At 33.3% G+C, this 25,819-nt stretch overlaps 1 protein-coding gene across 3 annotated transcripts in view; it reads right to left on the bottom strand.

Moving 5' to 3' along the window:
* The window catches only part of FBXW7 (F-box and WD repeat domain containing 7), a 229,959-nt gene that overhangs the window by 151,208 nt on the left and 52,932 nt on the right, over window positions 1–25,819 (bottom strand). Inside the window, exon 1 of one of the 3 annotated variants that reach the window (XM_055336360.1) lies at window positions 7,884–7,915. The exons of the other annotated variants lie outside the window; for them this stretch is intronic. The gene's annotated coding sequence lies outside the window, so the exon portion shown is untranslated. Of the gene's footprint in view, window positions 1–7,883; window positions 7,916–25,819 lie in introns of those variants that run through there. 3 annotated transcript variants of the gene reach the window in all.

Here is a 25,819-nt window from a genome sequence, read left to right as displayed (position 1 = left end):
TAATACATCCTAACAAAGTGGAGTTTACCTAAAAATGTAGGATTGAGTTAACATGAAAAATATTTAATGTAATTCACAGTAATAGCTTAAAAGGGAAAAAATTAAATGATCATAGCAATAAATGCAGAACAGTGACAAAATCAAATACTATTAATGATTAAAAACAGATAATAAAGCCACTCAGTAAAGTAACTTCCTCAACCAGATATGGGTATCTATCAAAGTCCTATAGCTAACAACAGATTTAAGAGTGAAGTAACAAATACCTTCTCCCTAAGTTTGGGAACATAGTAAGAATGCCTGCTCTCATTATTTATACTCATAACGTAGAAATCTAATATAAAAAGGTGAGAGAAAAAAACAAAAAGATCAAAAGGAGGTAAAACTGTCTCTGTTCACATATGACTGTTGATGTAAAAAATCCTAAAAAATCTAACCAAAAAAATGTATTTTTAACAAGAAATAGCAAGCATTGGTGAGGATATAGAGAAACTGAAACCCCTGTAAATTGGCAATAGTAATATACAAAGGTGAAGCCACTGTGAAAAACAGTCTGGCAATGTCTCAAAAAGCTTAATATAGAATCTACCACATGACCCAGCAATTCCATTCTAGCTATATACTGAGAACAGAGAAGAGGACTCAGATACATCAATCAATCAATGTTCACTAGTGTTATTCACAATAGCCAAAGGGGGGATACAACCCAAGTAACCACAAGCAGATGAATGAATAAACAAAATGTGGAATACTATCCAGCCATAAAAAGAAATGAAATTCTGATGTATGCTATGACACAGATGAACTCTGAAAATATGCCAAGTGAAAAAGACAAATATTAGATGATTCCACATATATGAAATGTCTAGAATATGCAGAAAGCAAAATAGATATTACCAGAGCCTGGGAGAAGGGGAAATGAGGACTTATTGCTTAATAAGTATAGAGAATTCAGTATTTTTTATCACCTTAAGGAAAAAAGAAAACTACCATATATTACCGAGAGAAATTATAAGATAACCTAAATAAAAGATACACCATGTTCATAAGTCAGAATATTAAATATTAATATGTCAATTTGTCATAATTCCTTATTATGATGTTATACTGAATAATGTATAATAGGTCAATTCTCAAATTCTTGAGATCAGATACATCACTAAAGAAGATACTCAGGGCAGCCCCCGTGGCACAGCGGTTTAGCACCGCCTGCAGCCCAGGGCGTGATCCTGGAGACCCTGGATGGAGTCCCACGTCAGGCTCTCTGTATGATGCCTGCTTCTCCCTCTGCCCCTCTCTCTCTCTCTGTCTCTATGAATAAATAAAAATAAAATCTTTAAAAAAAAATACTCAAATTGCCAACAACACACAAAAAGATGCTCAATACTAACATCAGAAAAATACAAATTAAGCCAGAAATACCCCAATTTTGTGCTATTATTTTCATATACATTTTAAACTTATATTTTGCCTTAATCATAGGTAGTTTTTTAATTAATAAAAGTGTGTATAGTTTTTATAATTACTCATATATTCACCCTTTTTTTATGTGATTTCTTAGTAGATGAATGGCTCTTGTAATCTGGTGCCTTTTCCCTTCAGACTAATGAGCTTCCTTTAGAATTGCTTGCGATGCCAGTGGACTAGTGAAAAATTCCATCAGTTTTTGTTTACCTCTTCAATGGCTCTCTTGCTTCTAGACTCCCAGTAGATAGCTTGGCTAGCCCTAATTTCTGTCCTATGCCACCAGAACTACAGGAGGTTGGTACGCAACCAAAGCCAAGAAAGCTACAAACATACAGTTCTTACACACTGCAGTTGGAGGCTTTAAAGAATAATCTCTTATCTGGCTTCTGCCTCATTTTGGTCATTTTCTGCTGCTTTCAAACAGTTGAAGTTTTTCTTACGATATTTTATCCAGATTTTATCATAGTTATCTGAAGGAAGATTCACTCAACTAATTCACCAGCATTACTGCATCATTACCAGATGTCAGAATCTCAAAATTCTATTAGTGTTGAGTGAAAAACTTCTCCTATCTTTTTCTTTCCTCTCTCCAAATTAGGACTTTCATCTCATCACATAAGAATTTAAAGTACTCCCACCTTCTTCCAGTCTTTTCTCCCTTAACTCACATAGTACACTAATAGTAATTTCTTGTCAATCATACTGCTTTTATCATTAGAAACAATGTTTTCTAATTAAAGAGAAAGACAAACCATGAGAGACTCCTAACTCTGGGAAACAAAGAGTTGCAGAAGGGGAGGTGGGTCAGGGGATGGGGTAACTGGTTGACAGACACTAAGGATAGGGCACATGATGGGATGAGCACTGGGTGTTATACTGTATGTTGGCAAATTGAATTTAAATAAAACTTTAAAAAAGAAACAATGTTTTCTGTGAAAACCAGGAAACGTGTAATCAGAAACCTAATTTTAATTTTCAACTCAATCACTATCTGTGAAACTATAAGCAAATCGCAATCTGTAATTTCTACTTCTACCATCTGCAAAGAAGAATATCATCTGCCCCATTAGTTACACTTAAGACTAAAATATAATAATTAATGTTAACATGCATAGACAAAAACTGGTCAAATATGTTACATGGTTTGTGACATGAGAAGAGGTGAATGGTTAAAATCATTATGTAAAAAAGAGAACAAACAACAGATTGGGGCACTAGGATAATGAGTTCTTTCACTAATTCAAAAAGCATTTACTAAGTTTCAACCATATAGCAACCATTTTCAAGGCAAATTTTTCAGCTTAAGAAATAATAATTTTGGGGTACTGAGGACATAATAACTGAGGTAAAATAGGTAATGAAGGAATATGTGGCATTTATGAGTCTTCCCAAATCTGTGATTATTTATATAATAAAAACAGAGATCTTCTAGAAAGGATATGTAATGAAGAGGAATAAGGAGCAAAGCCCCAACTCAGTTTATACCTAAGAGGTATATAAAAGAAAAAAGGAATAACAACAACAACAACAAAAATGCAGTCAAAGACATCACAGAAAAAATCATAAAGTACAGTATTCAGAAGACAAGGGAGAAGTGAATGTTAAGAAGAAGCAAAATACCAAATGCTGAAAATGGGCATGACAGGAGGAGGAATGAAAACATACAGATTTAGCAACTGGAACTCAGTCTTACCTTGGGGATAATATAAAGCATTTTAACATCAGCCTAACTAATGTCTATCTACCTGGTTAGATAAGAAAGGAAGTTTACTTTCACTTGAGGACAGAATGCAAGTAGAAACAATAGTCAAACTGCAGAAGGCAGTTCAATAAGAATTGATAAACTGGACACCTAGAATCAATATAAATCAAACAGGCTCAGTGATAATGGGAAGGATAGTGAAAGAGTAAAAGTTAAGTGTGATCAGACAGAAAACCCAGCATGGAGCATAAAGAGAATAACAGAAAACACCAAGGCTCAAGTAAAAGGAAGAAGGAATAAAGATTAAGAATATAGATGTTAGCCTTTGAAATAAATAAAAACATCATGTTATTTAAAAAAAAATCATGTTCTTTGAGTAAAGACACATTGAAGAAAAGAAAGTATAAAATATGAAATGAAAAAGAATGAGAAAAATAGAAATAGGACTGGTCTTTTGAGGACAGCCGAAAGGTTCCAATTAACTAATATGTGGAATGAAAAAGAAGATAAAAACGAAATAAAATTACCAGGAAGCACTGAGGCTAAACCTAGAGGAAAAGTGTTGATTTATACTAGAAAGTTCTAAAGACAGCAATAAGGTAGAATACTAGCAAATCTAGGAAGTCCGTGAACAGGGAACAAAACAAATGAACAGCTGTAATTATTTCAATTAATAGGCTGGGAAATTTGTGAAGAAAGATCAGGGGAATACAAACCATGAGTATTAATAAGAATAAAATTGAGATGACAAATTAACTCTGGGTTAAGTTTTTCACTAAAAAAAAAAAAAAAAAGGTAAGTTCTTGAAGGAAAAAAACTTTTGGAAAAATTGCCTTCCAAGATGTTACTACAGAAATTGTACTAAGAGAAAAGGAAGTCAAATACCACTGTGTAAAGGTTTTCAGACATTTGTACAAAAGTAATGTGACGTTTGGAATAATCTAAGTCCATTTAGCTCTCCTCAGTAAAATTACCAAGTAGTGAAAGACTCTTCTGATAAAGAATAGTTTAATTGTCCCATCCATACAACCCTGGACAAGGTATATTATGAATCACATCAGTAAAACAGCAAAATCCAGGACGTGGGCTGAGAATCTGCTACCTATAGTATAAAGCAGGCCGTACTGACTTTCATGACAAATTAGTAGTTTAACTAAAGGGCAATACTTCTTACTGTTATTTTAAAAAAAGGGTGTCTATTAACATTAAACTCCCATTTCAAATATAAATACTCAGAAAATTAATGTACCCTCAATTATTGCATTTATAAGCATACAGAATAAGAGAAGGAAAATATAATGTACAAAAATCATCCGTAACAAAAAAATAAAGGAAAAAAAACACCAGAAAGCAAGTCATCTACTAAAAAAACAAACAAAAAACCATCCTGCCTTAATTCAGCAATAAATAGGTTATCAAAATCCTCTTAATTACCACATTCAACATATACCACAGAAGGAAGTAACTCTCAACTAAATCTTTTGATTTTTTATTATAACAGATATTTAAACACCATCATGAATAAGATGTCAGTTTTTATTTCCTTTTCTGTTGCAAAATGTCCATAGATAACACTACATAAATATCAAAGTGAAAAACAATATTACTCAATGGACACTTAAGTGATTGTTAATCAATGGATACCATGATTTAAAATCAACTAAAAACTTAGTATCAATAATATTAGCTATGTAAAACTTCATAAAAAAAATAAAAATAAAAATAAAAATAAAATTTCATTAAAGTAGACGTTAGACTTTTTTGAAGTTAACACAGAATCGTGTTAGGTAATACAAATGATACAAGCAAATTTCCCTAAGAAAAATACATTTATTATAGTATATTGCAAATCCCTTGACCTTATGCAGAAAGCCAACACTATTAAGACTGGTGATATTCCACTGTTACATGCTGTTTCTCTAAAAACCTACATCAGACATTACAGAACAATTCATTCTGAAATACGCCTTCAATCGATAGAAGCCACACAATGATAAAAGATAACTAAAACTGCCCCATAAAAGTCAAGAAGATACGTATCTAACTAAGCAGAGAGAAAATATACATATTCCACATGCAAGTTTACAAATACATCAAAATATTACTGCCTACAAATATCCTGTGTAATACTAACAGTAGGATTCTCAAAGTCTATTCTCTCTTCCCAGGAAAGATTAAAAAAACTCTGATAATAATGTTAGCCTAACAGGCAATGGTTTATTAAGGTACAACATTAAACACACATTAAGGCAATTATAAACTAAAATATTATCCAATCCAAAAAACTAAACATGAATTCACAAGACTAGTATCAATGAATATATCACACACAGCTAACATTTTCATGGTAACCCATGGGATCAAACATAACATTTTGCTTAAAACAATTAGGTAAGGAACTGAAGCACAAATACAAAGATAATTGCTTCCTTTGGGCTTTGGCTGTCAAAAACAAGAAATGTCAATACTTCACAGTCCTGCAACTGTTAAAACTTTAAAATACATTTGCAATATGACACCAAAAGCACAAGCAACAACAACAAAAATAGATGAATTGAACATCATCAAAATTAAGATCTCTTGTGCTTCAAAAGACACCAGAAATAAGTAGAAAAGACAATCCACAGAATGGGAGAAAGTATTTACAAATCACGTATCTCATAAGGGAATAGTTTTCAGAATATAAAAAAGGATGCTTACAATTCAACAATAAAGACAACCCAATTAAGAAATGGGCAAAAGATTTGAACAGACAATTCTCCAAAGAACATATGTAAATGGTCAATATGCACATGAAAAAATGATCATCATCAGTCATTATAGAAATGAAAATCAAAATCAGTGAAACAGCACTTTTACACTCATTAGGATAGCTAAAACAAACAAAAAGACTAATAATAACAAGTGTCTGTGAAGATGTAGAGAAGCTGGAACCCTCATATCCTGTTGGTAGAATTATAAAATAGTGCAGTCATTTTATCAGTTCCTCAGAGTTAAACAGAGAAGTATCATATTACCCTGCAATTCTACCTTGATAAACCTTTATCTAGGTTAAAGAAATAAGAAAGACGCCCACACAAAAACTTATACAAAAATGTTCATTTGCAGAAGCATTCCTACTATTCATTCATTCATCAACTGATGAATGGATATACAAAACATGGTAATAATGGGATATTTTTCCATTAAAATGAATGATACGCAATACAACATGGGTGAACCTTGAAAATGAAAACTGCCAGACACAAAAAGACAATATATGCTTCCATTTATATGAAATGTCCAGAATTAGGCAAATCATAGAAACTGAAAATATATTGGTGGTTGCTTGGAGGCAGGGGCATGGGGTAGGGAAGCAGACAGGGTGTTTAAAGGGAATTAGGGAATGACTGCTTATGAGTAAATGGGGGGATTGGAAGTATCCTAAAATTAGAAGGTAGTGACAGTTGCACATGTCTGAATATACTAAAAACCACTAAATTGTACACTTAGGAATGCAATTTCTGTGTATAAAATGCATTCCAATAAAGCAGTTACTAAAAATAATTTGCAAAGGTGAAATATATAACACAAGCATATACAATGCAAAGATCATGGCTTCCCTCAAATTAACTCAAATATATGCATCAATGGAGAAAAAAAACATTGTTAATTTTTTTTCTACTTAATACATCTCCAGAATTCAGTTACCACATTTTAAAATAGCAAAATTTGAGATTTTTTATAACATCATCTGCTCCTTAAAATGTTACATTTACTATAAATACACAGTAAGCTGAGAAGTTTTAATTGTTCAATATTTAAGTATCAACTGTGATTATCACAGAATTTCAGAAATATCACACTTGGTTAAATATTGTTTCAAACACATTAAAAAGAATAAAAGAAATCAATGTTTATTACTAAATATATGTCTTCAGGTACCTAAAAAATCCCATTACCTAATCAAATAAATGTATTTATCCTTAATATTTCACTAACTACATTAAAGCAATTAAAAAACAATATTATGACACTTGACAAACCAATGCCTCACACTGGTGAAGTGTATTTAATATTTTTAAAATCTATCACTATTAACTATTAATCTATTCAGTCACCACAGAGTCTAAAATACTATGTAGTTAAAGTAAAACACATTCTAGGATTAACTGTCCACTTTCAGTCAAAATAAAAAGTAAAAGCTTTATCTAATGAAAGCATAGTGTATGAAATTCTTCATATTATATTATTACAAAGAACTGGAGAAGCCCAAATAGGAAACAGCTTAGGGCCTTACCAGAATACTGGTCTTCATGTTGACTTACTGTGGTAAACAGGACCTAATGTAAGGAGTCAAGCAATGAAAGGCTAAAGATGAAATTTGTACTACTATCAATAGCTAATAGAAAACGGTTACAAAAATCTTATATGAGGACAATCCTGTTTCATTCACCAAAGTATTAGCATTTCTGTCCACTAAGATTACTACTTTCTTTGAAATCTTTAGATTAGACTTAGACTGCACACTAAAGGAATTTTACAGATACTAATGTGTACAAAGAATCAGAAGGGGATCTGAATAAGTATAAAGAAATTCTAGTACCAGGTAAAAATTAAAAGAAATATGAATTCTATTTGTAATTTACACAGGCTTTTATAAATGTCGTTAAGGTAACATACATGCAAACTTAAATAACATGCAAAATATTTAACACTGAGAGGATGTACTTACCAAATACTTAGTCTTTTAAAAATCCCCCTGCTGGTTGAGACTCCCTAAATAATTTTTTTAAAAAAAGAAGAAGAAGAAATAGTTTTTCAACTTTAGAAGTTACCCCTACTCTGTAAAATCTACCCAAGAATCCCATTTATATAAGAATAATTTGGAGTTTTTACAACACTTAAATACAAATCAAATGCTGAAACTTTGGCACATGATAAATATATAAGAAATTTTTTCTTAATCTTATAAATAACTTAAATTTTATATATAGTATATGGAAAAGCTTAAGAATTATCAAGATATTGGCAGAGTTTACTAGATTGACAGAGTTTACAAGACTACAAAGAATGAGCTCTATAACAAATCAGATTTTAAAATTTATAGGCCAAGACATCAGCAAGCTAACAGTATCTCAGAGAAGCACTCATGTTAAATTCTTTCTACCTACCAACATACAATGTCACACACTACATTCTGGTATCTGGTACCACCTTATAAGCAGCACCTAGACAATGTAAATATCTAACTATAGAGTTAAAGTACAGTCAATGAGGTGAAAAAATTCTTTACAAAGTATTCTTCTATTTTTTTAATTAACATAAGGAAGCATTTAAAATCTTTTGACAGAGAAAAATTAAAATATTTTATCCACAATACAAGGAAATGTATAAACTAATTTCACTATTTACAAAAGTTGGTTGTAAATAATTTTATAATAAACATAATATATACCCTTTCAGTCAAGTATCAAGTCAAATTAGCCTTCAAAACAAAATTCCAAAATGCAAGAAAAAAGCACTAACTATTATAGAGCTTGTATTATTTGCCAGGTACATTGCTCAGGACTTGAAAAAACTTACATTTTTCTTCAATTACCTCATTTACTCTCCGTGATTAAAACAACAACAAGCCTTATAGAAATAAGTCATCTACTTAGATATAGCATCTGCCTTTGACTACACAATCCAATGTCTTTGAGGCACCATATTAGGACTCTTCAAAAACAAAACAAAAGAGGGACCTGACTGGCTCATTTGGTAGAGCATAAACTCCTGATCTCTGGGTTGTGAGTTCAAGTCCTGCATTGGGTATGGAATCTACATTAAAAAAAAAAAAGTCATAATATTACATAAAACTAGGAGTACCCGGGTGGCTCAGTTGGTTAAGCATCTGCCTTTGGCTCAGGTCATGATCCCAGAATCCTAGGACCGAGCCCTGAGTCAGCTCCCACTTCAGCAGTGATCTGCTTGTACCTCTCCCTCTGGCACCATCCCCCACCCAGCTCATGCTTGTTCTCTCTCTCAAATAAAATCTTTTATATACATATTTATATAAACATAAATATACACACGTATATGCATATGTAAACATATATATACACATATATATGTATATGTACACACATATATATGTAAAAATAAAATATAAATGTTTAAAACTAGACTGCCTTTTTTAGAGTCAGGAAAAAATGTTTTTAAATTCCTTTTAGTGAATGACCAGAATACAAATCCTGTACCTTACTAGCAGAAAATGGTATCATACTAGAATTTACAATACCACATAGAAAAATTAAAATGTTTTCACCTGAGTAAGCCATATCAACAGATTTTCTATCACTACTATTGTTAAAATCAAAAATCCATCAAATTCATCCACCCATATGCCATGGAAAAAGGAAGAAAAAGAAGCGTATTGGAGACTGAAACAATGAAGTTCAAAACAATAAAGCTTCTTCATGACTTCGAAATAGGCAAAGATTTCTTAAATAAGACACGAAGATCTACATAACAAATGGAACTTCATTAAAATTTAAAAGTTGTATTAAAAAGTGAAAATGCAAGCTTCAGAGTAGGAGAAAATATTCGTAATGCACACATCTAACAAAGGACTAATGAACAAAATATTATTTAGAAAAATAATTTTAAGTCACCAAGAACAAAACAACCTAATTTTTAAAATAGGCTAAAAACCAAACAAAATTTCACATCAAAAAATATTAAGCAAGAATTTTCTTGTTTAGGGGGGAATCCCTGGGTGGCTCAGCGGTTTAGTGCCTGCCTTTGGCCCAGGGCGTGATCCTGGAGTCCCAGGAACGAGTCCCACGTCAGGCTCCCTGCATGGAGCCTGCTTCTCCCTCTGCCTGTGTCCCTCTGCCTCTCTCTCTCTATCTCTCATGAATAAATAAATAAAATCTTATAAAAAAAAAAAAAGAGTAGTTCCAATGTAAATATAAATTTTGCCAGGAAAGGATTCCTTATGATTCTCTATTAATACTAAAGAAAATTCTACATAAAATCTTGCTAATGCTGTTCTACACAGCCTCAAGTTAGGTTTACAAATATGTAATCTTGTATGCATATTACGAGTATTAATAGCTAATTTAGAAATTTATTTCAATAGCAATCTGATGACCAAGACAAGCATTAATGAAAACTTTAAGGCGGGCAGCCCATGTGGCTCAGCGGCACAGGGCCTGATCCTGGAGTCCTGGGATTGAATCCCGTGTCGGGCTCCCTGCATGGAGCCCGCTTCTCCCTCTGCCTGTGTCTCTGCCTGCTCTCTCTCTCTCTCTCATGAATAAATAAATAAAATCTTAAAAAAAAAAAACACTGAAACTATTTAAAAAAAAACTTTAAGGCAAACTACTTGGCCTTGTTGCTTAAACAATCTTAAAAGACTTTTAAAATCAATAACTATTAAAAAAAATCAATAACTTTTGACAAGGAAGGCATAAATATACAGTGGTTAGAAAAGACTCTTCATTAAATGCTGTTGAGAAAACTGGGCAGCTACATGCAAAAGAATAAAACTGGACCACAAAAATAAATTCAAATGTATTAAAGACCTAAAAGTAAGATCTGAAACCATAAAACTCCTAAAAGAAAACATAGGCAGTAAACTCTCAGGCACTGGCTTAAGCAATATTTTTCTAGATAAGTCTCCCCAGGAAAGGGAAACAAAAGCAAAAATAAACAATTAGAACTGTATCAAACTAAGAAGCTTTGGCACAGTGAAAGAAACTATAAATAAAATGAAAAGACAACCTACTGATTGGGAGACAAAATTTGCAAACGACATATCAAATACAGAGTTAATATCCAAAACATATAAAGAACTCATATAATTTAACATCAAACAATAAATAATCCAAATTTAAAAGTGGGGAGAGGAGGTGCCTGGGTGCTCAGTCAATGAAGCATCTGATTCGTGATTTCAGCACAGGTCAGGGTCTCAGGGTTGTGAGATCAAGCCCTCTATCCACATCAAGCTCAGGTCCTGGGCATGAAGTCTGCTTAAGTTTCTCACTCTTCTCCTTATGTCCCTCCCCCCATAAAATAATAATAAATAAATAATAATAATAAATGGGCAGAAAACACAAATAGACATTTTTCCAAAGATGACATACAGATGGCCAACAAACACACGAAAAGAGGCTCAGTGTCATTCATCCTCAAGGAAATACAAATCAAAATGACAATGAGATACCACCTCACACTAGTGAGAATAATAAGTATCAAAAGGACAAGAAAAAAACAAGTGTTCACAAGGATGTGGAGAAAAGGGAACCCTGGTACAGTATTGGGGGAAATGTAAACTGATGCAACCACTATGGAAACAGTATGAAGGTTCCTCAAAAAATTAAAAATAGAACTATCATATGATCCAACAATTCCACCTCTGGGTATATACTCAAAAAAACCCCAAAAACAGTAACTCAAAAAGATACATACATCCCTTTGTTTATTGAAGCATTATTTACGTTAGTGTAGATGGGAAGCAACCTAAGTATCCATGGAAAGATGAACTGGATAGGGCAGCCCTGGTGGCGAAGCGGTTTAGTGCTGCCTGCAGCCTGGGGTGTGATCCTGGAGACCTGGGATTGAATCCCATGTCAGGCTCCCTGCATGGAGCCTGCTTCTCCCTCTGCCTGTGTCTCTGCCTCTCTCTCTCTCTCTCTCTCTCTCTCTCTGTCTCTCATGAATAAATAAATAAAATCTTTAAAAAAAAAAGATGAACTGGATAAAGAAGATGTGGATAGAGTTATACACACACATACACACACTAGAATATTACTCATCCATAAAAAAAAAAATAAAATTTTGCTCTTTGCAACATGAATGGACCTAAAGTATATTATGCTCTCTGAAATAAGTCAGAGAAAGACATATACCATATGATTTCACTTTTATGTGGAATCTAAAAAACAAAACAAATAAACCAACAAAACAGAAACACTCATAAGTACTGAGAACAAACTTGTGGTTGCCGAGTAATGGGGGAGGGGAGCTATTAAAATAGATAAAGTGGATTAAGAGGTAAAAACTTCCAGTTATACAAAGTAAGTCAAAGAGATGAAACGTACAGCAGAGGGAATAAAGTCAGTCAATAAGACCATAATGACTTTCTATAGTGAAAGATGGATAACAACACTTATCATGGTGAACACTTCATATTGTATATAATTGTCAAATCATGGTCTTGTACATCTGAAACTAATATAATATCTCAGCTAACTTCAATTAAAAATAAAAAATTGGGGGGGCATCAGCTGGCTCAGTTGGTAGAGCATGCAACTCTTGATCTTGGGAGTTGTTAAGTTCAAGCCCCATGTAGGGCAAGGAGCTTACTTAAAATTTAAAAATAAAATGTAGGGTTATTTAAAACTTTTTTTTTAAGATTTTATTTATTTATTCATGAGAGACACAGAGAGAGAGAGAGAGGCAGAGACATAGACAGAGGGAGAAGCAGGCTCCATGCAGGGAGCCTGATGTGGGACTCAATCCCAGGACTCCAGGATCCCACCCTGGGCCGAAGGCAGGCGCTAAACTGCTAGCCACCCAGGGATCCCTTAAAACTTTTTTGAATAAAGAAATAACTTCACAATTTTCTAGAGTCAATAACATTTCGAAGAAAAGACTTGCAAATAAATATTTCTACATAACTAAAAAATTTTAGGTTGATATTTACAATATCTTCCATATTCAAAGTAGTCTTTCCTCTTACCTATTTTCCATTGTATTTACCTAATAACGATGACTTAGTCTAACCAACTTCTATTCCTCTCTTTGAATTAAATATCATTATTACTCATATTTGAAAACTTTTATCTTGAGGGAAACCCACCTTATTACAACAACCTATTTGTCTCGAGCTGCTGGACTTTTTTGTTGTATGAGTCTCTAAGACATCATTCAGAGGAACAGAATGGTACAGGCTCCCAAAAGTTCAGTTCCCTGAACAATTTCCAAAGGCAGAGCTTCTTCCTCTGGACAAACTTAACTTCAGATGACTCATCAAAATCTTACAATAACTTTCCTCTTGGGTTCTTCTATCCCTAAAAACCCGGCATTGTAGACTCTTCCAAGCTTCCGATTGGCTAGAAATTGTCATCAGGTTTCTACTAGAAAGTAGCTGATACTCAGGTGCAGTTCTGAGACATAAGATGTACAAGCAACTGTTTCACAAAACTGATTTTTTTTTAATTAGTCTAACCATTAACCCTGGCCCCAATCCAGACACCCGCTTCTTCTAATTCAAGTACTTATCTTTCTAAATATTATTTACCAAGTTACTCACTAAGAATAATATAAGACTAACCATTTGCATTTTGGGAAACTTTTGATATGAACAAAACTGTTAGTTTAAAAAGGACTTTAGAACTAAAAGGGGTAGGGGAACAACTGGGTGGCTCAGTGGTTAAGCATTTGCCTTCCAGCTCAGGGCACGATCCTGGAGTCTGGGATTGAGTCCCACATGGGGCTCCCTGCATGAAGCCTGCTTCTCCCTCTGCCTGTGTCTCTGCCTCTGTGTGTGTGTGTCTCTCATAATAAATAAATAAAATCTTTAAAATAAAAAAAAAAAGAACTAAAAGAGGGGGGCAAAAAAACCTTCCCTCAAGAGAAGTTTGCCTTATCTTCCTAAAAAAAGAAAGATCAACTTAGTGAATCTCTCTAGAGATCACACATCTCAGCAAAATAAGAATACTAGGAGGACAAGAACTACAGATAGGCTTTACTTTGAAGCTGAGAACCAAAGATCCCATCCGACATCTAAAGAACCTGCAGAACTAGACACAGATGGGTTTATTAGAAAAATTGTTTAACTTTATGATTTCTAATACTAAAAATCCCACAGGACATAAGCAGAACAGTCTTTCCCTAAAATAAAAGATGCAGAATGAATTCAGTGACCTCACACTGTTCATTCAGTAATAAATTTAATGAAGACTGCTCATGAACTATAACCATATAATATTCATATTTGAAAATCTAGCATCTTGGGACGCCTGGGTGGCTCAGCAGTTGAGCTTCTGCCTTTGGCTCAGGGCATGATCCCAGGATACAGGATCGAGTCCCGCATCAGGCTCCTCGCAGGGAGTCTGCTTCTGCTGCCTGTGTCTGTGTCTTATAAATAAATAAAATCTTTAATAAAAAAAAAGAAAGAAAATCTAGCACCTTTAAATAGCGGGGATATATTTCCCTAGGATACTGTTATTTTTTTATTATTTTCTATTTTAATTTTGTAGGTGGAAAAGCCAGAGCTAGATTAGTGACAAAAAGCAGGGTCTCAGCTAGTCAAGAGTTGTAAGTAGTCACAAAGATATCAGATCTTGAATTATCTGGAACAAAGCACTAGAAATCATTTCTCAAATTCCCATCACCCATTCAATTTAGTCTAATTACAATATTTCACAAATCAACCCAACACAAATCAAGTGTATCTCCACCTTATAAGAAGTGAATCCTAGTATAGCCTTTAAACGTCTTCAAAAAACTTTACACCATCACATTTTCTACACAATATGCAAATTTGTACTTTAAAAATCTCATGTTGCATTTCTATTTCCTGAACAAAGAAGGCATAACACTCAGTATTTATCCTCTCAAGCATCTTGCCTGATTGCTTCAAAACTGCAAAGAGAGGCTTATACGATACCACAAAGAATTTGAAAGGAATCCCTCAATAGTCTGATGACATTATCATAGATGCTACCAACAAATCTAAAACGTAAATCATGGTACCTCTGAAATATCTGATTAGCCCCACCTGTTACAACACTATAAAATGTTTCAATACAACTTATCTGTATTTTTTTTTACAATCCTTTTCACTACACAAATACACCTTTATAAAGTTAAGCCCCCAACATTTTCTTCAACATTCTCACAAACCTTAAAAGTATTTCTAAAATCCTCACAATTCCAAAAAAAATAAATAAAATAAAATCCTCACAATTCCTTGTAAATTGCCAATTTTTACAATGCTCTTCTTATGAAGCCTGTGCTTGATATATCTTTCACCACCATCTTCATACTCCTTAAATCAACACAAGTCCCAACTGATCATTTTATTGTAGTGACATATAAACACTGTGAAAATTCTAAACCCCTTCCAAAAAAATGAACTTCATCTAGAAACAAATACTAACCCCCTTGCTATGTGCAGATTCTACGATAAATTGAAACTTTACAGAGCCCTAACATCTCACATAATCCCTAAAGCTACACTATTTAAGTTTCAAAAAATGAGGGAAAAAAAAGATACAATAACTGAAGAGAGAATAAACATCATAACCCTTAAGACACTATACTTAATGCATACTATTTTAAAGAAAATAATTTCACAAAATCAAATATATCAATGCTATTAACAAACAGAAAACAAAAGCAAAAGGATCAATATCCTTCTCTATTACCCCACTGGCTTCAAAGTAATTAAGATTTAAGGTCTAATCTTATTTTAAAAGTTAAAACATTTGCCCTTTCCATTCAAAAACAAATTATTCCAGTCACCTAAAGGGGAATATACATTCTTTTCAAGTGTACAATGAAATATCCCAAAATAAAACAAGCCTTAACAAAATTAAAAGAATTAAAAGAGATAAAATACAAAATGTATCACCTAAATGGAACTAAGCTAGAAATAAGTAACAGAAAAATATTTTTTAAAATCCCTAAAAATTCAACAACACATCTAAATAACCAATGGATTAAAGAAAGCTCAAAAGAAATTAGAAAATATTTTGAACTAAAAGAAAATAAAAATACAGCATATCAAAATTAGTATATGACACAATCAACATAGTTCTTAAAAGGAAATTTATGGCATTAAATACCTACACTAGAAATGAAAAAGAAGAAAAGCATTAAATTGGTAAGATTCCACCTTAAGAAAATGGACAAAAAAGAGCAAGATAAACTCAGAGCAAGTAGTAGGAAGGTAAAAATAGCAGAAATCAATGGATTTCAATGGAGTTGAAAACAGAAAAACAGAGAAAAATAAATGGGTACAAAAAAGCTAGTTCTTTAAAAAGTTCAATAAAATTAATAAACCTCTACCTAGACTAACCAAAGGAAAAAAGAGAACTATAATACAGATTACCATCACAAGGACTGAAAGCAGGGATTCTCACTAAAGACTTTACACATTAAAGGAATAATTACAGAATACTTATAGTTAGGGAATACAAATTGATGTCTACAAATTCAGCAACCATGTTAAAATAGATCATTTCATCCTGAAAGAGGAAAACTGCCAAAGCTCATTCAAGAAAAAGCAGGTAACCTGAATTTTCTGACATGTACTAAAGAAAACAAATTTGTAGTTAAAATTCTTCCAAAAAATAAAACACATGCTATGATGGTTTCATAACAAATATACAAAACATGGAGGAAAAACAATGTCAATTAAACACAATTTAATCCAGAAAATAGAAGTGGCGGCAATACTTCCCAACTCAAAATACAAAATCAAGACAAAGATATTGTAAGAAAACAGCAGAAACAACATCCTTCACCAGGCAATATAAAATGAATAACAGCAATAATAAAATAAAATAATAGCTCATAAGCAAGTAGGGTTTACAACAAGAATACAAAGCTGACTCAATATCTGAAAATCAAACAAGGAAAAATTATATATACATCTTTTTAAGATTTTATTTATTTATTCGAGAGAGAGAGAGAGAGAGAGAGAGAGAGAGAGAGAAGAGAGGCAGACACATAGGCAGAGGGAAAAGCAGGCTCCCCATGGGGAGCGGAATGCTGGGACTCAGTCCCTGATCTCGGGATCAGGACCTGAGCCAAAGGCAGACACTCAACAGCTGAGCCATTTAGGTGTCCCAGAAATAGATTATATTGATGAAGTAGGCAAGAAAAACCACATGATCATTTCAATAGCTAAAGAAGAGGAGTTAGAGAAAATCCAGCATCCTTTTCTCATTAAAAAGAAAAAAATAAAATAGAGTGAAGTAGGAATAAAAGAATTTCCTTCAACTACTAAAAGAAAGGCCTTCTAAATAAACCTACAGCCACTTCTGAATCTAAAAACAATTAATCAAGGACCAGGAACAAGGCAAAGACATTAGTTCTATTCAGCATCGTTAATGAAGTCCTAGCAAGTGCAGTTAGGAAAAAATAAGAATAAAGGCATACAGACTGGAAATGAAGAAATGTAAAATGGTCTTTGTTTGTATGTATGACGATCTACAAAGAAAATGTAAGCTACAGAAAAGCTCCTACAACTAATAAAAGATTTTAACAATTCATGGGATATGGGGACCTGATTGGATACAGAATAAACCTACTAGGCAGTTAGACTCAGAAGGTTTAAGTATTCTGTGTTATAGATCACAGCAAGAAATTATTCAAATGGCGACTTACAGATCTTCCTATTTGTAAAGACACATTTTCCCTTTTGTAATAGTAAGTGATGTATGGGATAATAACTTGGTATCATACATATATCCTGTTCCCAGCAGTCCTTCCCCGAAGGTTTTGGCACTTAATGATATGTCTGGACTAAACTGTTTTCACTGGAGTTTTAATTATGACAATTTTCTAGTTCTAACACTGTTTCAAATGTGTTTGTTAACTTCTCTCTTCTCTAAATAAGGCTTCCCTTTTCCCTTATCACTTATCCCTTGTCTCTCCTGATCACTCTAGATTCATAAATAATTTTTCATTTTAAGATTTTATAATTATTTACAAGCATTCTTTCACTAATGCTCATATAGTTCCAGATTTAGCCCGCAGAAATTCCTTTGTGTTGGGGTTCTGCTGATATGATCCAACAGCTTTTGAGTACTTTTTTGTTTTCTGGCTATGTGTTTTCTCTGCCCAAAACTAGGATCTGCAATTTTTCACAGAAGCCCTGGATTCTTTTCAGTAGGAACAATATTTAGAGACCATGTTATCAATGCTAAGAGTAATTATTGCGACTGCAATTGCTGATGCTTCTAAGCTCTTCTGATAGGAAGGAGCAATATAGGTGTATAATCATAGATCCATATCGATATTTCTGTTTAATTGATAATGAGAGATTTTCTATACTCCCTTAAAGTTAAATTTATGGTTCCTAATAATGTTAATAGATCAACTTAAATGACTGCCTATAAGATATTTGTGACTGGGGACACCTGGGTGGCTCAGTGGTTGGGCAACTCCCATCCGCCCAGGGCGTGATCCTGGAGTCCCCGGATCAAATCCCGTATTGGGCTCCCTGCGTGGAGCCTGCTTCTTCCTCTGCCTACATCTCTGCCTCTCTCTCTCTCTCTCTGTGTCTCTCATGAACAAATAAATCTTAAAAAAAAAAAAAGAAAAAGATATTTGTAATGGTTTCAAGATTATCATAAACAATATGGTTCTACCAAGTTAAGTAAATGAGACCATACTATATAAATCATTTTATATATTAGTAATGTCTTAGAGATTTTGCTATATCATGACATAGATTTTAATCTGTTTAGTCGATCTATTAATATTCAAAATATGGATGTACCACAATTTATGTGGCCATTTCCCTACTGGAAGACATTAAGATTGTTTCCAACATTTTGCTACTACAAATAATGCTATAATTAAGACATTTGTATATATATATCTTTATGCATACTTTCAAAACAATTCATGTATATTCTTTGAATTATTTCCCCTTACTCATAACCCATTTTTCTAAATGTTGTTAATCTTAGAAGCTCTTTGTTATGTTTGTTAAAACTTTGCTACAGGTTGCAAATATTTTCTACTAGACTGGTCTGATCTTGTTATAATATCTTTTCTTAGAGAACTGTTCCATCTTAATGGAACCAAATCTGTTTTCAAATTTTTGGTTCATCACATTTTGATATTTTTTTTTTTTAAAGAGATTTTTTTTTTTTTTTTTTTTTTTTATGATAGTCAGAGTGAGAGAGAGAGAGGCAGAGACACAGGCAGAGGGAGAAGCAGGCTCCATGCACCGGGAGCCCGACGTGGGATTCGATCCGGGGTCTCCAGAATCGCGCCCTGGGCCAAAGGCAGGCGCCAAACCGCTGCGCCACCCAGGGATCCCCTTGATATTTTTTTTGAAAAACTTTGTGCTTTATGTATGTGGGTATGTACAATTTCCTTATTTTTTCACTTGTTTGGACTCTTTCTGGCTCTTCATGCATCACTATCAATGTTCTAATTACTACAGCTCTATAGTAGAGCAAGCAATATCATAAAAGAGCTGTCAAATTTTTATTTTTAAAATTTCTATTGGATATTATCATTCATATACTCTATATATTTGAGAGTCAAGTTATCAAGTATAGCCCACTTTTCAAAAAGAAAAAATAAGTTGTGGTTTTGATTGGAATTCATTAGTTTTATGGATAAAACTTTGAAAAAGTCTACATTTTACAGTATGGGGTTTTTCATTCTGAAAAACAGTACGTCTATTTATTTGACCCTAGAATAAAATGTTATTTCCTTCATACAAATCCTGTTCATTCTTACTAAATTTATTCCCACATATGGTGTTATGATTTTGTGAATGGGTTCTAACATGTATTCTGCATAAATTTCTGAAATAAATTTGGATGGAGTATTTATCATTCTTAAAATGATAAATGTTAAAAACATAAAACAAAAAAAAAAAAAAACTCAAGATTCCCACTAAAGAAAAAATAAGAACCATCAACCTCTGCCTTTAAAAGAGAGCTAAAAGGATGCCCTCCTTTGGCAAAGAGCAACTTTTTTTATAATTACTTGCCTATACATATGGGAAAGGCAAATAAAAATACTGGCAACACTGTAAAAGCACCACAAAAGGAAGTCAACCATAATACAATTTACTTGTGACACACTATTCATATAAAATAAATCCACTCACAATAATTAATTTATTAAATGCTCAGATGCAAATTTCCTCAGGACACAAGATTTATGCAAAGAAATATATAAAGCCCAACTAAATGGAAGGAAAGAAAATGTGAATACAGTTAATAAAATTAAACAATAACAAAACACCAAAATCAAGACCTAAGATCAAAATTCTAAAGATCTAGAGAAAAGAAGACAAAGTTGTCCTGATGATATACCTCATGACAGGAAGCCATTAGGTATTAAACTACCAACCCATAAAGAAACCTTGTACATGATAAGCAGATTCTGTCAAAATAATTTCCTAGGAAGGTATCCCTAGACACCAAGAAGGTATCCAAAGTCACCTGAAGAGTCAAGGATAATCATCTTAAAATAATACTTCTCACAATGTTCCAGTTTAGTGTCCCTAGCAAAATACCACCAAAGGTGAAAGTAATCAACATAGAACTCTCTCATCTTATCCTATCCTTAGCTCCATCGAACCTATGACAATGCAGAGTTCAGACTAAAATAATCTATTGAAGGCCAAAATGTTTGGAATGCTTGTCTTATATTAAAAATTAACACATATTCTGTATTCAACTTTGTATTATTTGTGAATTCATTCTATTATATAAGTAATCTTCTAGTTATCAAACAGTTAAATTGCTTAACATTTTTTCAGGATTCAGTCATTATTATTATTATTATTATTAAAGTATAGCTGATATACAATGTTCTATTAGCTTTTGCTGTACAACATAGTGATCCAACAATTCTACACGTTATGCAGTGCTCACCTTAATAAGTACAGTTAGCTCAATTTTTCTCTTCTCCAAATCTTTACGTAAAATTGATGCTCTGACATATAAGTGTTCATCCTATGAGTGCACCACTCTCCCTATACATAGGCCAGACCATACTGGTCCACACCAAAAAACACTAGGGAAGTATACATAAAAAGCAAGACCGGGATCCCTGGGTGGCGCAGCGGTTTGGCGCCTGCCTTTGGCCCAGGGCGCGATCCTGGAGACCCGGGATCGAATCCCACGTCGGGCTCCCGGTGCATGGAGCCTGCTTCTCCCCTCTGCCTGTGTCTCTGCCTCTCTCTCTTTCTCTCTCTGGGACTATCATAATAAATAAATAAATAAATAATAATAAATAATAAATAAATAAATAAATAAATAAATAAATAAATAGATAGATAGATAGATAATAAATAAATAAACAAGGCCTTACAAAATCAAGAACAAGGGAATACAGTAACATATACCCTGATGCACAAACACTTTGAAAAGCCAAATATATAAATTTCCTATTTTAATCAAGTATAAAAGTAGGACCACAGAAATTTCTTTTAAAACTGAAGAAACAACAGTGTTTCTTTTCAAAAAAGATCATAATGACAGAAAACAGAAGTTAATAATGACATGAAATAAATGTATACAAACATGTATTTCTAACACTTTTGACAAAATTTGTCAAAATAATAGCTTTTAATCTAGGAACTAAAACTAGTGTTCAGTCTTTCTTTAAATATAAATATTAAATATGACCGCAATGGATATTTGTGATAACTATTAATTACATAGTTTTCATTCATAACTGAATAAACTGTAGCAATGATCTTTTAAACCTATCATTTAATTCATCTTTATCTTTTTTAAAGATTTTATTTATTTACTCATGAGAGACAGAAAGAGGGGGTGGAGGGCGGGCAAAGACAAAGGCAGAGGGAGAAGCAGGCTCCAAGCAGGGAGCCTGACATGAGACTCGATCCCGGATCCCGAGTCTCCAGGATCAGGCCCTGGGCTGAAGGCGGCACTAAACCACTGAGCCCTTAATTCATCTTTAATGGCCATTTTACAAAAGTTTTGAATATCAAGATCCCTGTCTTCTATTCTAAGAATAATCTTTATAAACGAGTAAAATCTGGAAACATGTATTTTCTCTAGTGCCAAAACTTGATTCTAACAAACTATCTAGCAATGAGAAGAAATAATATACACTAATATAAATAACCTTGGCATAAGTTTATGTATTTAAGAAAATATATAGCATATTCCAAGCTTTCCTAATTAAATAACCCTACTAGGTGACTGGAAAGTTCTCCAAATGTAAATACTTGAAAATATGGCCAGAAAAAAACAAAACTTGGCTGGTCATCTATGTACTGAAAGAGTTCTGAGTCTCCATTCCCATATCTCCTATCTTCAATTACTTCCATGTGGAAAATACTCAATTAACATTCAGGTCTCGCCTATCTCTTTCAAAAAGGCACTGCAAATAAGCATTTAACACAGCAAATAACCCAAATTACATAATCAAGCTTCCAAGTATAAGTGAATTATTTTACTAAAAAGAAATCTGCATATGCACTCCAAGCTTAGCAGCAGCAGCAACAGCATCATAAGTCTTTTCCTTAGAGTAGATACCTAAACTAGGATATATTATGTTATCAGTGGAAACCAGTCCCACAGTAGGCCATCACATATGATTTCAGAGCAAAGTTAGAAGATCATTTTTCTCTAATCAAGACTACATAAATATTATTTTGATATACATGCAATATCACTAAGACTTATCCAAAAAGGTTCACTTTTAATAAACTATTTACTAAAACACAGTCAAGTGATACCTTAAAAAGATCTGCTTAAAAATATGGCACACCCAACTAAATATGATTTTGTTAGGTATATAAAAGGAACTATCATGTGTCATACACACGTGATTGAAATATTAAACATATAGTAATAAAAATTATATGCCATAAAACTATGAAGAGCATAGATATGAATTTAAAATATTTTGTAGAAAGAATCAATTATGCAGGTGACTTCTAACCTTTTGTCTACCTTACAATTCTAGTTAATGTTTCTTTACCATTTAAAATACATGTAACAAACAAAACAACCAAGCAATTCTACATTTGATAGCTATCAAGGATCATTACATGTCTTTTTACAATTTTTCATATTAGTACCAGTTTTATTTACCACTCCAGCTCTAGCACATGGGAGTAGTACATACAGTAGGCACTAATATTTATTTAATAAAATTATTTAACTTTTCTAAGCTTCAGTTTCTTCAAAGTAAGACAGAGTAATACCTACATGTTATAATTGCTTAAGATTAAATAATATATGCACATAGTAGATGATAAAATGTTAAGTTTATCCCTTGTTTCAGTAAATCCAAATAATTCTTGCTATTACTGTAGTTCACAGCCAAAAACAAGACCAAATAATTCTCTCAAAGTTTATATGGGACTAAGATTAGCACAAAAATTTTAGGATAACAAGAATCTTACCAACCGGATCTGAAGATTTACTATATATCTATATTGGTAAAAACCAGTTATCAGGTCGAAGAAGCCAATGAAACAGAACACAGAGCCCAAATTAAAATCTGTGTATAGGGATCCCTGGGTGGCGCAGCGATTTGGCGCCTGCCTTTGGCCCAGGGAGCGATCCTGGAGACCCGGGATCGAATCCCACGTCGGGCTCCCAGTGCATGGAGCCTGCTTTTCCCTCTGCCTATGTCTCTGCCTCTCTCTCTCTCTCTCTCTGTGACTATCATAAATAAATAAAAAAATAAAAAAATTTAAAAAAAATAAAAAAATAAAAAATAAAATAAAATCTGTGTATATACAGAAATCTGATACATACAAAGGTAGTATTACAGTAAGTGGGGAAAAAAGATTAAATTACAATAGGATTAATACACAAGATTTGAAGACAGAACTTGTTATTTTAAACAGACAAAAAGAAACAAAAAATATTGATATATTTGTCATCAAAACTTTAAATTTAAATTTCTGTACTAAAAGGGGTACAACAAAGTTAAAAGTCAAATGACCATATTAATTCCAGGTTCTCATAGGAAAACAGCAGCCCCGTGTAAATCCAATCTTTCCATATACCCCTCAAAAAAAAAAAAAAAAAAAAGACATCAACCCAGAAAGCAAAAAAAACCACCCATAAACCACATCATCAGCTTAAGTAGCAGACTAATACAGAGTCCAAATTAGATATAAATTGTGGAAGGGAGTAAATTTTAGCAAAGCAAATGCTGAAGAATCAAGCAGACTGCATGAAAAACAAAAGGACACTAGAGCCTAGAGTACGTAGAATTCATAAAATAATCTCCAGAAAGTGAAAGTCTAACACAGGAAAATACTCAGAAAAGGTGTCTCAGGGTACATCAGAGCACTGCCTACCGAAGAATAAAAAGGAAGGGCTGTTCTACAAAAAAGAATCTCAAAAGGTATACAATATACCAACCCCTCCCCCTTTGAGAACAAAACAAACCAACCTATAAATTAATTACTTCACTATACCAACAAAAGGGAGAGGTCTCAAACAAGAAACATTATAAACTAAGCAAATCCCTCATCCCTGTCTACATTCAACTGGTAATGCTGAGCCAAAAAATGAACAAAACTAGTAGACAAACATAACAAAGCTACTATAAGAACACAGAAATTTCAAGTCCAAAATGTCTAACGAAAATTCTCACCACAAAAAATTCACAAAACTATAAATACTCCAAGATAATTATCCGTATATGTGTGTATGTAATGTGTGTATATAAACAAAACTCAAAAACCCAGAACAGTAGTGCACAAAACACAAAAGATATGAAATAAGAATTGATCCCACTCCAGGGGATTAAAAAAAAAAGAAGAAAAAGTCAAATCATTTTTTCCTAAGTAATAAAAAGATTAGATTCAAATAAAAACAGAAGGGAAAATGAGGAAGCAGTCAATAAAAATAAAGGAAAAAAATTATCAAAGAAAAAAACACAGATCTGTAAAGCTATAACATGCATAACTGATAACTTTGAGGAGGGCAGCCTGGGTGGCTCAGTAGCTTAGCGCCACCTTGGGTCCAGGGTGTGGTCCTGGAGACTGGGGATCAAGTCCCACGTCAGGCTCCCTACATGGAATGGAGCCTGCTTCTCCCTCTGCCTGTGTCTGTGCCTCTGTGTGTGTGTGTGTCTCATGAATAAATAAAATTTTTTTTAAAAAAAAGATAACTTTGAGGAACAAAAGCAAAATAAAGGAAAATTTAAAACTATAATTTAAAAAGTATTTCCAAAAAACAAATATATATATAAACAGGAAGAAATATAAGATACATGAATTTTGACAAAAAAAAATCTACCATATACTTAGAGAAACTATTCCAGAATAATAGATTCTAAAACGTAACCTCCTAAACTAACTGGTAAATAGGGGGAAAAAAATCTTTTGGACCTTCAGATAAAAATAGTAATATGTCTCTTAAAAGAAAGTAAGGCTGGCATTTCTAAATAGCAACATTCAAAGTGAGTCAACAGTGTAGCACCTTTTTTCAGGAAATCCAAGGAAGCAGGGGTGCCTGTGGCTCAGTAGGTTGAGCATCTGACTCTTGATTTCCATTCAGGTCATGAACTCAGAGTGGTGAGATCCAGCCCAGCATGGGGCTCTGAATTCAGCAGGGAGTCTGCCTGGGATTCTCTCCCTTTCCCTCTGCTTCTCCCCTCCTCCCTAAGCGCACAAGCTAAGGAAAAGGAAAAGGAAAAAAGGAAAAGGAAAAGGAAGAAAGGGAAGCAAAACGTAATCCAAGGATATCACATCCAGTCAGGTATCCTTTTCTTATCAAGGCTATTACAGAAATACAGATTTAAACATTCAAGAACTCAGGAATATACTATGCATAGCCCATTATAAGCAATCTACAGGGCAGCCCGGTGTCTCAGCGGTTTGGCTCCACCTTCGGCCCAGGCCCTGATCCTGGAGACCGGGATCAAGTCCCATATCAGGCTCACAAATTATAATGGAATTTTAACATGAAATAA

Source organism: Nyctereutes procyonoides, unplaced genomic scaffold, assembly GCF_905146905.1.
Source record: "Nyctereutes procyonoides isolate TBG_1078 unplaced genomic scaffold, NYPRO_anot_genome, whole genome shotgun sequence".
Classification (NCBI taxonomy): domain Eukaryota; kingdom Metazoa; phylum Chordata; class Mammalia; order Carnivora; family Canidae; genus Nyctereutes; species Nyctereutes procyonoides.
This window is presented reverse-complemented; position numbering and strand designations above follow the sequence as displayed.